We start from the raw sequence: 13619 nt of genomic DNA, 5'->3' as shown, positions 1-13619 counted from the left end.
AGCATTTTTAACAGCTCACTATATAAATCTGAGGATATAAATGATTGCCTCAGTGGGAATTGGAGAAGATGACAGGTTAAAAAGCTGTTTAGAAACCAGACCAAACTGCTCTGGCATGACAGAACAGATTTCAGATGTAAAACATTTGCTGGCAATGGCCCAGAGCATGATCCTGGCACACCGTGCTGCAGCCAGGCTGGAGGCTTCTGAGTCCTCTCCCATTCCATCATTTCGGACAGAGCATGCTGCTGAATGCACTGACAGCAGGGGTCCCTGGGCCAGGCACGAGGGATGAGGTTTCTCTCTGTGGACCATACTGCCATCCACCTTAGTGTTCTCTCATCCCAGCTCCAGGATAAAGCAAACCTTGTTTTTTGCTCCACAGCTATTGCTGCAATGCAGCTTCCTGGAGAGGGAAATAGGATTACACAATCAGAGAGTACTGGCGAAGGTAGAAAAGCAGAGGATGAGTTTGGCTCAGATGATCTCCATGCTCCTTGTTTGCAGTGCAGTTTTACCAGCTAATGGAGGTGGGGGGTGAAAATCCTCAGTTTGTTTCATGGTTTGTGCAGTGGGTATTGAAAGGGGCTGGTGTAACTGCTGTAATGTGATGCTTCTGCCTTGGCTGTTGTAAAAAGCAGCTGAGGAAAAACATAAAAAGGGCTAGCTTGTGTTGTGAAGAGAGGGAGTAGAGGCAAATCGAGATAATGACAAGCAGTGGATAATGACAAGGGGCTGGATTCATCACTAATCTTTATTTTTCCTTAGCCAATAAGGTGATTGGAAAGTATTGCTTCTGATGCAACCTGTGAGATTCCTGGTTTTAATTTATACATAAAAATTGGATCATTACAACGATTATGAATGAGTTCAGTGTTTGTTCTTTTGCTTCTCAGTAGATTTTGGTGTAGTGGGACTTTGTTCAGTCAGAATGGTAGGACTGATGATGAACATGGGTTCAAGAGTGAGTCAAGCGTGGTGGCTACTCTGGTTTGACCTTTTGTTCCTCGCACTGTTCAGTTGTTTCCTTTCACTGGTGTACCTTGTTTTCTCTGAGCTGAGCTTGTGACTACACTGGATGCTGTGAAGGGTTTGGTGATGTCTCTTCTCCAAACTGGGAATCTTTCTGTGTGGATGGGAGTCTGAGCCATGCAGGTGACAGGAGAGCTAGGTGAAAGTGGAGTTCTTCAGAAAAGAGGCTAAGAAGATGCTACTACCCTTGCAAAGCCAAGGTTCATTGGCATACATAATTTCTGAACAGAACACTTGCCTAAAGTTGTGGGGTTTTTGCAGAAAATATGCTGGGAAAATCATGTTCCAGAGTGATCTGATAGAAGGTGGGAAACAATTCATGGGTCCAATCTCATTGTTCTGAATGGAAAAGAGAAGAGAAAGGGACTGTTTGTTACATCTGGTCAAAATCCATTTGCAGCCTTGCATAACTGATCTGTGCTCTGGCTGGTAAGCCAGGTTTGCAGCCTCATTCCTCTCATCTGTTGTGAAACTTCAACCTCTGGTTTCTCTTTCAGCTACTGTCACTAGTTAACAGCAAAGAGGGAAAAGGGGCAGCTTGAGATAATACTGACACAGTGCTTCTAAAGGCTGACAAAGCACATGATTTAGTAACTTCTATGGAGAAATAGCTGGTTACTGATAAATCCTGCACTTGCATCCATTTGATGAACCCTGTTTGTATGAAGGAGAAGAAACAGGTAGTTGTTTTTTCCAAGTTGTTATAGCAGTGCTTTCTTGGGGGCCTCTTGGGAGGGAGAGGTTAAGTACCACTGAAGGAGGATGGAGGGCAGCTCTCTGAAGGGAAGTGCTCCTCTGTCCCATTGTGCTAGTGCTGCTTACATTGATAAGATATCTTTAGAAAGATAAACATTTCCCTTAACAGATTTTTGTTCAATAAATTTGCTTTATTTTATTTGTTTATTTTATTTTTTCTTTTGTTTAACCTAACTTCTAGCTCCTTATTCCATACTGACTGTATTCATCCTGGGGTAACAGGGTTGCTGCTTAAAATTACACTGGCAGTAGACTTACCTTGATCTCTTTTTGACATCAGTCATTCTTAGTGTTTATTAGTGCCTTTGTGGCAATATTGTAGTTACAGAGGCAGGCTTGTCTAACAGTGAAAAAAGGGAGGTTAGCTGCTGCCCCATGCCACCGGGCTTTCTCTGCCCTTGTTGCAGCATTTTTGTGGTATTTGACAGAAAGCGCAATGTCCTACCTGTCCCGCCACACTAAGGCTGGTGGTATTGCCAGCTGATTTGTTACTTAACATTCATTATTGCGGCCTATATTTGCAAGATATTTCCTTGCTGTGCTCATGGATGTTCCTCATGGCATATTGTGGAGGTGCAGGACATCCAGTGGCTCTCTTGGTTGCTGGAAACAAACAGAGCCAACACAGAGCTGCCCAGAACAGTTGGTGTGGGACGTGAGGTGTGCGGCACCCAAATCCTTAAAACTCATTTGTTTTCCATTCCTGCTTTTAGCCTGTCTGTTATTCTGGTCCAATGGTCCTTCTCCATCATGAAATGGAAATAGTGGGTATCTTCTGTGATTCCAGAAGCAGCTGACATAATATCCTGGTTTGTGTCCCCACTCCCAATTTGTACAGCCTCTCTGAGCATCACAAGAGTTCCTTCAACAATTTCTCGATCCCAGGCCCCTCTTCTCTGACCCCGTAAGATGAACTTGCTCAACTCGTAATACTGATTTGCACAGTACTAGCAGCCTTCCCAAAGCTGTCCAACACTTTTTAACTACCTAGATGTGATGTACGGAATCTTCTCATTCATGTGATTCATAGCTGGTATGTACCAGACTGAAAATGCAGCGCTCAGTCTATTGTGTGGGTGTCAGTGTTATCGTGAGAGAAGTGGGTGTAGAGTAGATGTACCTCAGCGAGACTTTACTGGTGAGTTTAGCCATTAGCTTACTTAGTAAGGTCTAATTTACCTCCTCCAATTTGTGTCCAAGTATTTAGTGCTTGTGCAGAATGTTGTCATGCAGCAGCTCCATAAGTTTTGTCAGGTAGGCAGCAGAGAAGGAGTAAATAAGCACAATTTGTGCAGTGGCCTTGTGGTTTTTTTTCCCTAGTGGGTAACTTTCAGACATTGATAACCTTCAGTGAGTCTTCCAGTTACCAGTTTTTCTACATTGCTTTTAATTCAGCAGAGTGCTTCGGCTCATTCACAACTATGGTTTTGTGAATGAGCCTAGTGAAGTAGAAGGGACCACTTGAGAAATATGTATCTTGCTGAATCAGATTGGCATGAGTTTCTTTGTCCATCTGGAGCCCAAAAATAATTTTCAAAACATACTAAGGAATTTAGCCACAGAATATATTGATTAACACTGCATACATATCCGTGTTCCCTAAACTGTCCTGAAAACTGCCCAACTGCTGTTCTTTTTAGCCTGTTACCTGAATAAACAGGCAATAATAGGACTTTTGAATAGTAGATATTCATGGTAATTGTGGTTAATTCCTATATCCCTTTCCATCTCTTCGTTACAAATGTGGAGTTTTCATGTTTGATGGGAATTAAAGTAGTTGGCATCTGAAGACCAGAGGGGGTGATCCCACTCTCCCTGTGTCAGTGTAAGTTATGCCAGTTACTGGTTTGTGAGTAATGCAGGTGCAGTTCAGGTGTGTTCCCTGGATGTCAGTGGTATTGATTGCTGTGAATTCCACTCTGTTCATGAAACTTTTTACTTCTTTCTAAAGGCTAAGCAATCCCAGTCTTTATTTTCTGTTTTGCCCTTCATGATAATCCTCTTTGTCCAAATAAGAATCTTATCCTTCTGCCTGCAAATTATTTGCTCAGATTTTATAATTAACTTGGGGTCAGCATTTATATAGCCTTACTTTATATTTTCTTCCAACTGCATTAAAAGATTTTTTTAATATGTTTTGAAGTGAACCTACTAAATACTGTTCCTGTTCACAGTACCTGGAAGTTGATTTGAGGCTCCAGTGAGTGCTTTATTCCTTCTCCTAACATGGCAAGCCCTTAAAAGGGGTGTTGCTTTTCCTCTTCATGCAAGTTTTGAGACCCTGCTTTTTAGTCTTGTGGCAACTCTGATTTTTGAAGCTGGACTAGGTGCTGGCATGCCTTGCTCTCTGCTTTGTGATACTGTCGTGGCTTAAGCCCAGCCGGTAACTCAGAACCACGCAGCCGCTCACTCACCCCCACCTTGTTGTCCCTCCCACTCCCAGAGGAATGGGGAGGAGAATCGAAAGAATGTAACTCCCATGGATTGAGATAAGAACAGCCCAGTAACTAAGGTATAATACAAAACCACTACTGCTACCACCAATAATAAGAATGATAAGGGAAATAACAAGGGGAGAGGATACAATTGCTCACCACCCAGCGACCGATACCCAGCCTGACCCGAGCAGTGATCTGGGCCTTCGGGGTGACTCTCCCCAGTTTCTATACTGGGCATGACGTGCTGTGGTATGGAATACCCCTTTGGCCAGCTCGGGTCAGGTGTCCTGTCTCTGCTTCCTCCCAGCTTCCCGTGCCCCTCCTCCCTGGCAGAGCATGAGACTGAAAAAGTCCTTGATTGGAGTAAACATTACTTAGCAACAACTAAAAACATCGGTGTTATCAGCGTTGTTCTCAGACTAAAGTCAAAAACACAGCACTGCACCAGCTACCAAGAAGGAGAAAAATGGCTGCTACAGCTGAACCCAAGACATGTGTTTGTTCCTGTCTCTTGCAGGTGTATGTGACATTTAGTATTTTGACATCTTGTCTCTACCGTAGAGCTGCTATTTATGGATACTGAATTTTTCTCAAGTGCTGTAGCTCTGTATTGTTTGAAATGCTTTGTTTTTCCTAAAAAATTGTTAGGAAAGCAGATGCTTTCTAGAGTGGGAGGCAGGGATTAAGGATGGCTATAGACTTGCTTCTGGAGGAATTTGCCATCATTTGCAGTGAAATCCAACAGCTGATAACATAGTTAAACCTAAACTAGACCTTGTTACCAATGTTCTCTTGATTAAATCAAATGAAAGTCATTGCTTTTTTGTTACAGTCCACAGTTTTTGTGAACTGCACATTTTCAGTACATCTTAAATATGTGTTTAGCAGTTACAGTTATAGTTGCTTCAAATCACTGACATGACTGGGACTTCTGTGTTCTTTGCCTTGCAGCAGGACTTACCAGTCATTGTCAATCTCTTTGTGCCTCCAGCCTGCCAGGCAGGGTACTTACAGATATGGAGGGGCTGTGCTGTGAGCCAGGGTGCTGAAAGCAGCCATTTTAACACCAAGAACTTCTGTCCTACCTAGGGAGTGACAGTTCAGTGTCAAGCCATGCGATGTGAGGATTAAACAAAAAGTAATCCACTACAAATAAGGTCTATTACTGAATTAGTCTGTCTCTGGAGGATGAGTTTTCAAGCAGCTGGACATGGCTTAGCACAGCGCTGTTAGTGGTCTCTAGATGATGTTGTCATATAAATTGTTAGCACCACCTCACCATAAGGAGTATTTTTCACCCAGGATAACTTTTTTTAATGGTTTGGCTTCACATCATGTAAAGTAGTACTCAGCAGAAGCACAAGAATTTCTTTGTCATACCTTGATCTCCCAAGAGCACAACCTTAGAAGCTATAACCTGATTATTCACTAATTATAGTAACAAATCACTGATACGAAGCATTGCCTCTGAATCCAATGTTTTATATGTGTTCAGTGTAAATACCTACAATTTCTCTCAGTGCTTCCACCTCTACTTCCTGATGTGTCCCTGCACTAGCAATCTGTCTGAATAGCATTATTGCACTTTCTGTGGTAGATTAGCTAGTTAACAAGTTCAGTTGAGTCAGCAGTTTGTTTTACTGTTTGACAACCAGTACAGGCCAGTTTAAATATGTCATTTACAGTCTGGGTATGTAATTAGTAACAGACTTTAAATTATGAAGAAGGTGGGGAATCAGCTTCAGTCTTTGATTTGGATCAAATCAACGGCTTCTTGCTTAGGAGTACTATGGTATCTGTCTGTCTTACAAGTGACTGCAGTCTGGGCTCCTTTCTTGACAGCTGCTAGTACTGATGTGGGATCCCAGCCCACCGTCTTATGGCAGAGAAGGGAACCCAAACAGGATTAGCCATGTCCTGTTCCCTTCCTTATTGGTGTTAATGTTGTTTTCATTAGCAGTTCATCCGGATGCTGGTCAGTTGTCCATTTCATGTAGAAGACCTCTGGAGAACAACATGGTGACTTTAAACCATGTACTCCTGTAATGGATATAAATTGGTTGTGTGAATGTTGGCATCGCGTCTGTTGGTATGTAAATTATGTGTGTCAGGATAATGTTATAGTGGAGAGAGACTGCAGATTATGTTTAGTCTACCTGAACGACTCTCTGCCCCTTGTCATTCCTGTATTAGTACAGTGATCCATCCTGACTGAATAAATACTGCTGCTGTTGTTGCACTGAGAGAAGGTAGAAGAAGGAAGTGTGGTGCTGTGATAGCAGCTCAAACTGGAGTCGCTCAATTGCCAGGGACCTTAGCTGCTCTCTATTAGCACTGCATCTTCTGTCTTTGTTGCTTGCTTCTGATATCCGTCCTTCCCTCTGTTGACTCAGACCCTTACTTATGCCTCACTGTGCTTGTGCTGAACCAAGGCAGCCCAAGTCTTGGGTTTGCTCGGGTTCCCTAAGGACCAGGCTGCTCCCTCGTCTTCCTCCTTGCAGCACATTGGGTGCAGGTGCTTCAGTCACAGCCCTTCGGGCAGGCTTCAAACCCTGTGCTTGGGAAAGCATCCTTCCAAAACATTGCATCCCACAGCTGAAGCCTACAGAAGATGGCAGGCCCCAGCTCCCTGCTGCAGCGCAGCCATGCGAGTTGAGGGGCACGGAGCATCCCCTTGTCTGCTCAAATTGTTTTAATGCCCTAATTACCAAAGTGGGTAAGTCGCCCCTTTGCCTGTAATAATTACAGATTTCCTCTCTGATTTTTCACTCATCGGTTGCCACAGCAACCGTGCAGTGGCTCGGCTGGAATGCTGTCACAGGGATTTAAATCTGAAGTGGCTCAGCCTTTTGCTGCGCTCTGGCGCATCTTCCCTCCTGCCCCCGGCACCATGGTAACCTGGTGATGGCATCCCCGGGCCTGAAGGGATGCTGCTGCTGTGCTCTGTGCATGCCTGTGCCTCTCCATTCCCGTGTGGAGCAGTGCGCAGTGGGAGGTGGCACTGGGATGCGTGCTGGCTATTGTGCTGCCTGTGTCTGTGCATGACCTGAAGGAGCTGAGACAAATCAAGGTTATTTTATGGCAGTTGTGTGGCCGGGTGTCACCCTTGGGATATTTGCAAACCAGATTAAAATGAAGGGGTTTAAGGATAAAACTTGTTCTTCAGCTTCCTCAGTTCTTGAAAACTGAGGGGCTGTTTCATACATGAATACAGCCTGGCTCTGCAGCTCAGTTTTCAGAGCCCTGCCGAGAAGGTATTCAGGTGAACTCAGATTCCCAGGGGCCCAAGCTGATGGGCTACACCCACATGCCAGAGGTACTGGAGTGGCAACGGGCAGAGCCAGATGACCTCAGTTTGAGGCGAATTGGGTATTGCTCTGCACTGGGTTTGGCTGAGCACAGGATATAGCGCGTGGGAGCTGGTTTCATTAACCTTCATTAACTGGGGCATTCCCCCAGCGAAGCTGCGGGGTCACAGCTTGGTATTTCCTCTGGGTGATGCCTGTCCTCGCTGCCAGCAGTCGCAGGCGGCTGCTGGAGGGAGCTGACAGCAATGGCATTTCTCATGGACACAGCCAGCAGCAGCCTACTCTGAGGTGAAGGAGAGCCGCGTTTTCCACCTGCGAGCTGGCTGGGGAGTTTGCATCCAAGTCCCGTAAGTGCCTTTACCTTGTGCCTGTGTGCGGTAGGGGTTAGCACAGACCCCAGCTGAGCTTTCTGCGCCAGGGGAATGCGTGTCTCTGTGTTTGTGCAGCCAGGTGTGATGCTGACATATCCCTGTCACAGATACACGCTGTTAGCTGTTACCCGGGTTTTTTGCCGGACCCCTTGTAAAAGGAATCTCCTGCATGCATCTGCTCTTGCATGTCCTCAGCTGAAGTGGGGGTCACCTTGAGAAGCCAGAACGCTCGCTCTCATTTAAGACGTTTCCCTTGGCTTGGTGCAGGCTGCCTCCAAGTGAGCTATTTTATGACTTCAGGAAGCAGAAGAATAATTTGTGCTTTTACAGTGCATTTTATTTGATGCTATTTATCTAATTTCATGACCTCTGAGGAGGCAGTGGTAGGATGCTGAGGAATAAAATCTTACAAGGAATATAACTGAATTTCCTTGGATGAAGCTCCACTTGACAGTATTTTGCAATACTTCAATTTTTCCAGAACTACAGAAAGCTTGTGGAGTAACTAATCTGAAAAGCAGGGCTGTGTCTTAATGTAAGCTATTTAACCCTCTGAGAGCTGGACTGTTTTGGTGTGGGAAATGTTCGGAAATTAACAGGCATGGTTTGGATATGTTGTTGCCATTTGCATTTAAAATAATGGATACAAAATATGCAGGCTTGAAGAGAGGTTTGTATGTGTAGCTCACTAGTTAAGTTTCCTGAAATACCAAAGTGCAATTCTTTTTGGTGGAAACTATTAAGGAATGACTTAAAATAAAAAATTGATGCTTTCAGCTAACATTAGTTTAGCTGTGCTTGGTTTTTACTAACGTTTATGTACAGGTATGCCACTTGCGTAGTTTGTATCTGGAATTTGTCCAGTTTCTAACAGATGACTTTTCTGACCCCAGTGTTTCTTTTCCTGTGAGAATGTATTTTTCTCAGGGAAGGTGTAGGCACATCTCATCCCAGCTTAGCTGTTGCAATAGTTCTTGAATCGAAAATGAGCTGCTCAAAAGTTTAGTGGGTCACCTGAATCCTAGTGTGCCATAATCATGACATTCCCGCCTGTTCCTTATTCATCGGATCGCGGACCAGAAGTCTTTGCTTGGTCCAATATTTGTTGGAGAGAGGGAAAACAGAGATAAGGACAGAAATTTTTGTTGTTTTGTGGGGTTTCTTTTAAAGTAAACAAACCCAGATGTATTCATATCCAGCCACCAAACCCTGCTTAGGGGACATCTGAGGAAGAGAACCTGGACACATGAGTGTAATGACACTTCTGCCTGTAGATGAGTTGTAAAACTTGGTGGAAGGACTGAAGATTTCTGTTCTCGCTTTGCTGTGGTTTGCTCTGACCTGATGGTTGGTCTCGCTAGGCAGTTGTTACCCTGTCATGATGGATTCTGTGCTGTACTTCCAAGGTACAGACAAGAGGGTTTTGTTTTGTGTGTTGCATCTTGCTTTGGGCTTTTGCAGCAGTGTTCAGAGCAGCCTGACTTGAATGCCAGCTGAATGTGAGTGAGAGAAGGTAGCTGTGCAAAATGCCAGTTTATTAGGGAAGACTTAGTACAGCCGTGTGCAATATTTACTGCTTTGTCAAGACTTGAGTGACAAAATCAGTCTCCCCATTTCTGTCCTCTGAACAGTAGCTGGAGTGTTTGAGCCTGTTGGTATCAATAAATAAATAAGCAACCATGAATAACAGACACTTGAGCTTCACTTGTAACTATGACAACTGTCCCCTTGACAACTTAAGTACAATCATGGAGGTTCCAATTACATCCTGTTCTACACAAAGCCGTTAAGGTTATTAGGGGCATAAACAGCAAAAGCAACTGTCAGCTTGTGAAGTGTTTACTGGTAAAACCCATTTTGGTGGTAGATGCACGTTTCAATTTGCAGATGGTCCTTAGCCTAGCTATTACTAGAAATTCCTGGTACTACTCTAGCAAACTTCTCTTGCAAATGCTGTTGTAAGCTGATTAAAATATTTTTCAGAACTCTACCTTTGAGAGAAAAAAAAAACCCCGTTGAAGTAAAAGGACCTGTTGCATCTCATTGTGTGCACTCAGGCTTTCATAACCACATAGTCTATACTGAACTCTTAACTCTGCCTCTGGTACCAAGTGAATTGCAGTTCAATACATCAATATGCTGGCAGGCTTCTTTGTTTACTTTGTTGTTTACTACATTTAAGTGGCTAAAGCAGTAAGTCAGGATTTCTGATGTCACCCTGCGCTCTGTCAATAAAACTAGTGAAGTCATTCAGTTTTCTCCTGCATTGATCTGTCACCTGTGGACATTCCCTGTCTCCCCAAAAGAGGGTGGAGCAGTACTCAGTGATGGCAGTGCATTTTCAGTGGCTGCTCTATAGAGAAGAGTTTATGGAAGATAAACAACACAAAAAACCTGAACCACTAACACTTTATCATGCTGTGGGTCTTTGTAACAATAGTTGGACTCACTATCCTGTGAAGCCAAGGAAATTAACTTTTAATTCCAAAGAAAATCAGCTTTGCGGTGTTTTCTCACTTCCAGTATGGCTACCTGAGTACTGCCAAGCTTTTCAACATTGTTCTTTTGTTTAAGTCACAGGAACCATAGCTGAGTTGGTGTCTCCATTTGCAGTTTTTTCCACTGCTAAAAAACAGATGCAGAAAATGCAGCATCAGATCATGCTGAGCTGTGAGCTGACGAGCCTTCTCACCTCCTTGAGAAACACTCTCTTTGTCTATACCAGTTCACCTTCAGGATGCCAGGGCAGGCTAGGGTGTGGGAAGGATGGGTTTGGGCATAGTGCTGGTGCTGTCTGTGGGCTCCAGACAGAGAGAAGCGTCTGCAGCCATCTGCGGGATGGATGGCAGAGCTTCAGGACCTGGGGCTGCTGCCCCTGCACCCACCAGCACACCCTGCACAGCTCCCAAAGAGAATGAGCTGTTTTCACATCGAGATGGATCCAAGCAAGCAGGACTAAATATAGTTTAAGATGTTTTGAATTTCACAGTAATGAAATGTAGCATGATGATACCCTCACTGCTGTACATCATAGAAAAGTCAAGCAAAGGAAAACAGCAAAAAAGGAACGAATTTGCCCTTGCCTCCCTTCTCCCCAAATACATATTGTGAAGACTTGTGGAGTGTGCAGTTCCTGCTGCTGTTCCTAAACCACTTAATTGTTCCCGTTAAATGGGTTTTTAGCAGCCAAGGGACAGATTAATGTGCCCCCATGAATTTAAAACAGGCTTCTGTGTCTTTGGCATGAGTTGCAAGAAAGAGATGCAAATCTGCAGTGCTGACTTCTCATCCGTGTTTTGCTGGTCTGTGTTTCACCTCTTATCCTGCTTTCAGAGGCAGGTTTTTGCAAGCTGCAATCTGAAACACGGCTGTCATGCTGCATTAGCTTTTCTAATAGCAAGCCAGAATGTTATATGAACTCCTAGTTTGACTATTTTCGCTCTCGTATCTTGATCAAGGTTAGGGGTCCCTCTCTAAATTTTTTTTATTTCTCCAGGGGGTCCCCCTAAGAAACATGATCTTGTTAGCTCAAAACCAACACATCTTTCCGTGCCCACAGTAGCCAATGCTAGTGCTGCTGAATGGCTGCTGTCACTCCTAGTAACTAATTTTGCCTCTCAGAAATAATCACTCAGTACAGAATTTTAAGAGCTGCTGTTTAAAAAAAAAAAAATCCCTCCAGTTTCGCAGTGTGCATTTAAAAAATCCTCATGTCCTTGTGCTTCATGTGCTCAGCAAACGGTACTGAGCTTCCTCTTGGAAAATGTTTTTTCTTACTGAAAGAATGTGACTGCAACTTGAACTTTATTTGCCAATGCATGTGTTTATGTAATGCAAAATTACATACACAAATCTATGCAAATATATCTGCAAAATTAATGTACCGAACATTCAGAAAAGCTGTTTTTGGCAATGGCCTTCACCGGCTTAGACTGTTGCCATTAGAGGAAAAACATTTAGAGAAGACCTTTATGAATCTCTTTTTCTGGAAGAGCCTCGCTTGTCTAACCACAAATCTCATCTAAACACTGTTCTTCACATCCCCTTTCCAGTCTGGAACTGGGGGATGCATTTTGCCTGGGTTTTCAAGCAGCAGCAAAGGTGATGCAGCGTGGCTTTGCTCCTGGTTTGACGTGTGCGTGAGAGCTGATTTCTGCTGGCTTTCAATCTGTGCCACTGCTGCTTGCAGTGCTAGAACAAGCTGGGCCAGTGGGAATTGATCAAGAGGTGGATTATGGAGGCACAATTCAATTAGTTATTATGATAACCAAGTAACACGTGCTTAGAGACATGCCAGTTGCATCAGCCGATCTCCTGTGAGAACTCGTGTAATGGAAATGGGAAAGAAGTTTGATTTTAGTATAAATCATGTGATATTACATGATTTATTCTGACTCTGGTAAGACTCTTTATGTAACAACTGTCAAGGAAAATTAGGGCTAAGCTACTTTATTTTTAAACTTCTTGTAATAATTTTTTCTGTGAGTTTTTCAGAAAGCCAATACCATTTCCAAATATATTTTTGCGCCTTTTATGAATACTGTATTTTAACAATTAAAGGACTTAAGATAAACAGTGAATATAAATATAAAATAATGTTCTGGGAGCAGAGAGGTAGTAGTGGTTCACCTAGAGGAGGAAGAGTAGGGACTGCTAGAGGGAGACCTGGACTCTGGTGAGTACAGCCATGCGGTGTGACTGGAAGGTATGCGTGACTTGTATGAGAAGAGGTATCTCATCACTGTGGGGAAGGTGGATTAGTCAGTTGGTACCAAACCACCCTTTGGAGGTGACTGAGGGGTTTAGAACAACAAAGCAAACCTTGGTGGGTTGTTTTAGCCTTCTGTCATAGGTATGTTTGCACTGCTCCATTTGTTAGTGCCTATGAAGCTGTGTTCACCTTAGCCTTTAACAGGCTCCTAGAGACTTCTAAAAAGTAATACTTTGCAGAGCAGACTTAAGAAGAGAATTGGGGATTGCAGAAGTACAGACCAGATAAATAACTCTGAGCAGAGGACATCAGTCAAGGTGGTTAATCATTGTGAGAGGTGTTGCTGGGCTGATTCACCCTTTAACAGTGTTTTTCCACAGCAGGAATCTCACTAACTTAGACCTGCACTTGTTTTTCGCTAGAGTCATGAGAAGAAATTTATGGTATTGAGGTATTTCTTTGTACACTGATTATGCAAAAGTTAGCACGATAAAGAAAAGAGCCAAGAGTGAAAAAATACTGAATGAATTAAATTAATCTTGTCTTGAAGCTACTCTTTTTTGAAAAAAATTAACTAGTTCCCTGTACATTTCTGACCCAAAACCTTACGAAGCTTATCCAGCTTTTCCAGCATGCTCTCAAACATTGTGCAAATGTTTGCTCACCTTGGCAGATTTTGAAATATCTTGAATTTTAAATTGAGCTCAGAGCAAAGCAAGTGAAACCAAATGCTGTGTCAATTGTCTGGGAAGCCACAGGGAAATTTCTTTGTACCTGAGTATTAACAGGTCCATGCATTCATAGATCTCCATAGGCAAGGAGGTTTTTGTTTTCTTTTGCCAATTTTGAAAGAGCTCAAGTGTGAAGGAAAACAAATGGTATCTTGATTAAAGAGAATACAGTAATTAAGTTTCTGATACATTAGTGTTGGGTAAGAGGCGGTACTTACTGTGGTACCAATAGATCAACTGCTTCCCTGCATCTAGTCATGATGCGTATTTTA

General features: G+C 43.3%; 1 protein-coding gene across 3 annotated transcripts in view; it reads left to right on the top strand.

Annotated features, from left to right (window-relative positions):
- Nucleotides 1–13619, top strand: part of ABAT (4-aminobutyrate aminotransferase) — a 53996-nt gene that overhangs the window by 7761 nt on the left and 32616 nt on the right. The window contains exon 1 of one of the 3 annotated variants that reach the window (XM_030481234.1): nt 7030–7881. The exons of the other annotated variants lie outside the window; for them this stretch is intronic. The gene's annotated coding sequence lies outside the window, so the exon portion shown is untranslated. Of the gene's footprint in view, nt 1–7029; nt 7882–13619 lie in introns of those variants that run through there. 3 annotated transcript variants of the gene reach the window in all.

Source organism: Strigops habroptila, chromosome 4, assembly GCF_004027225.2.
Source record: "Strigops habroptila isolate Jane chromosome 4, bStrHab1.2.pri, whole genome shotgun sequence".
NCBI classification, from domain to species: Eukaryota; Metazoa; Chordata; class Aves; order Psittaciformes; family Psittacidae; genus Strigops; species Strigops habroptila.
The sequence above is the reverse complement of the archived record's forward strand: the minus strand, read 5'-3'. Positions and strand labels throughout refer to the sequence as shown.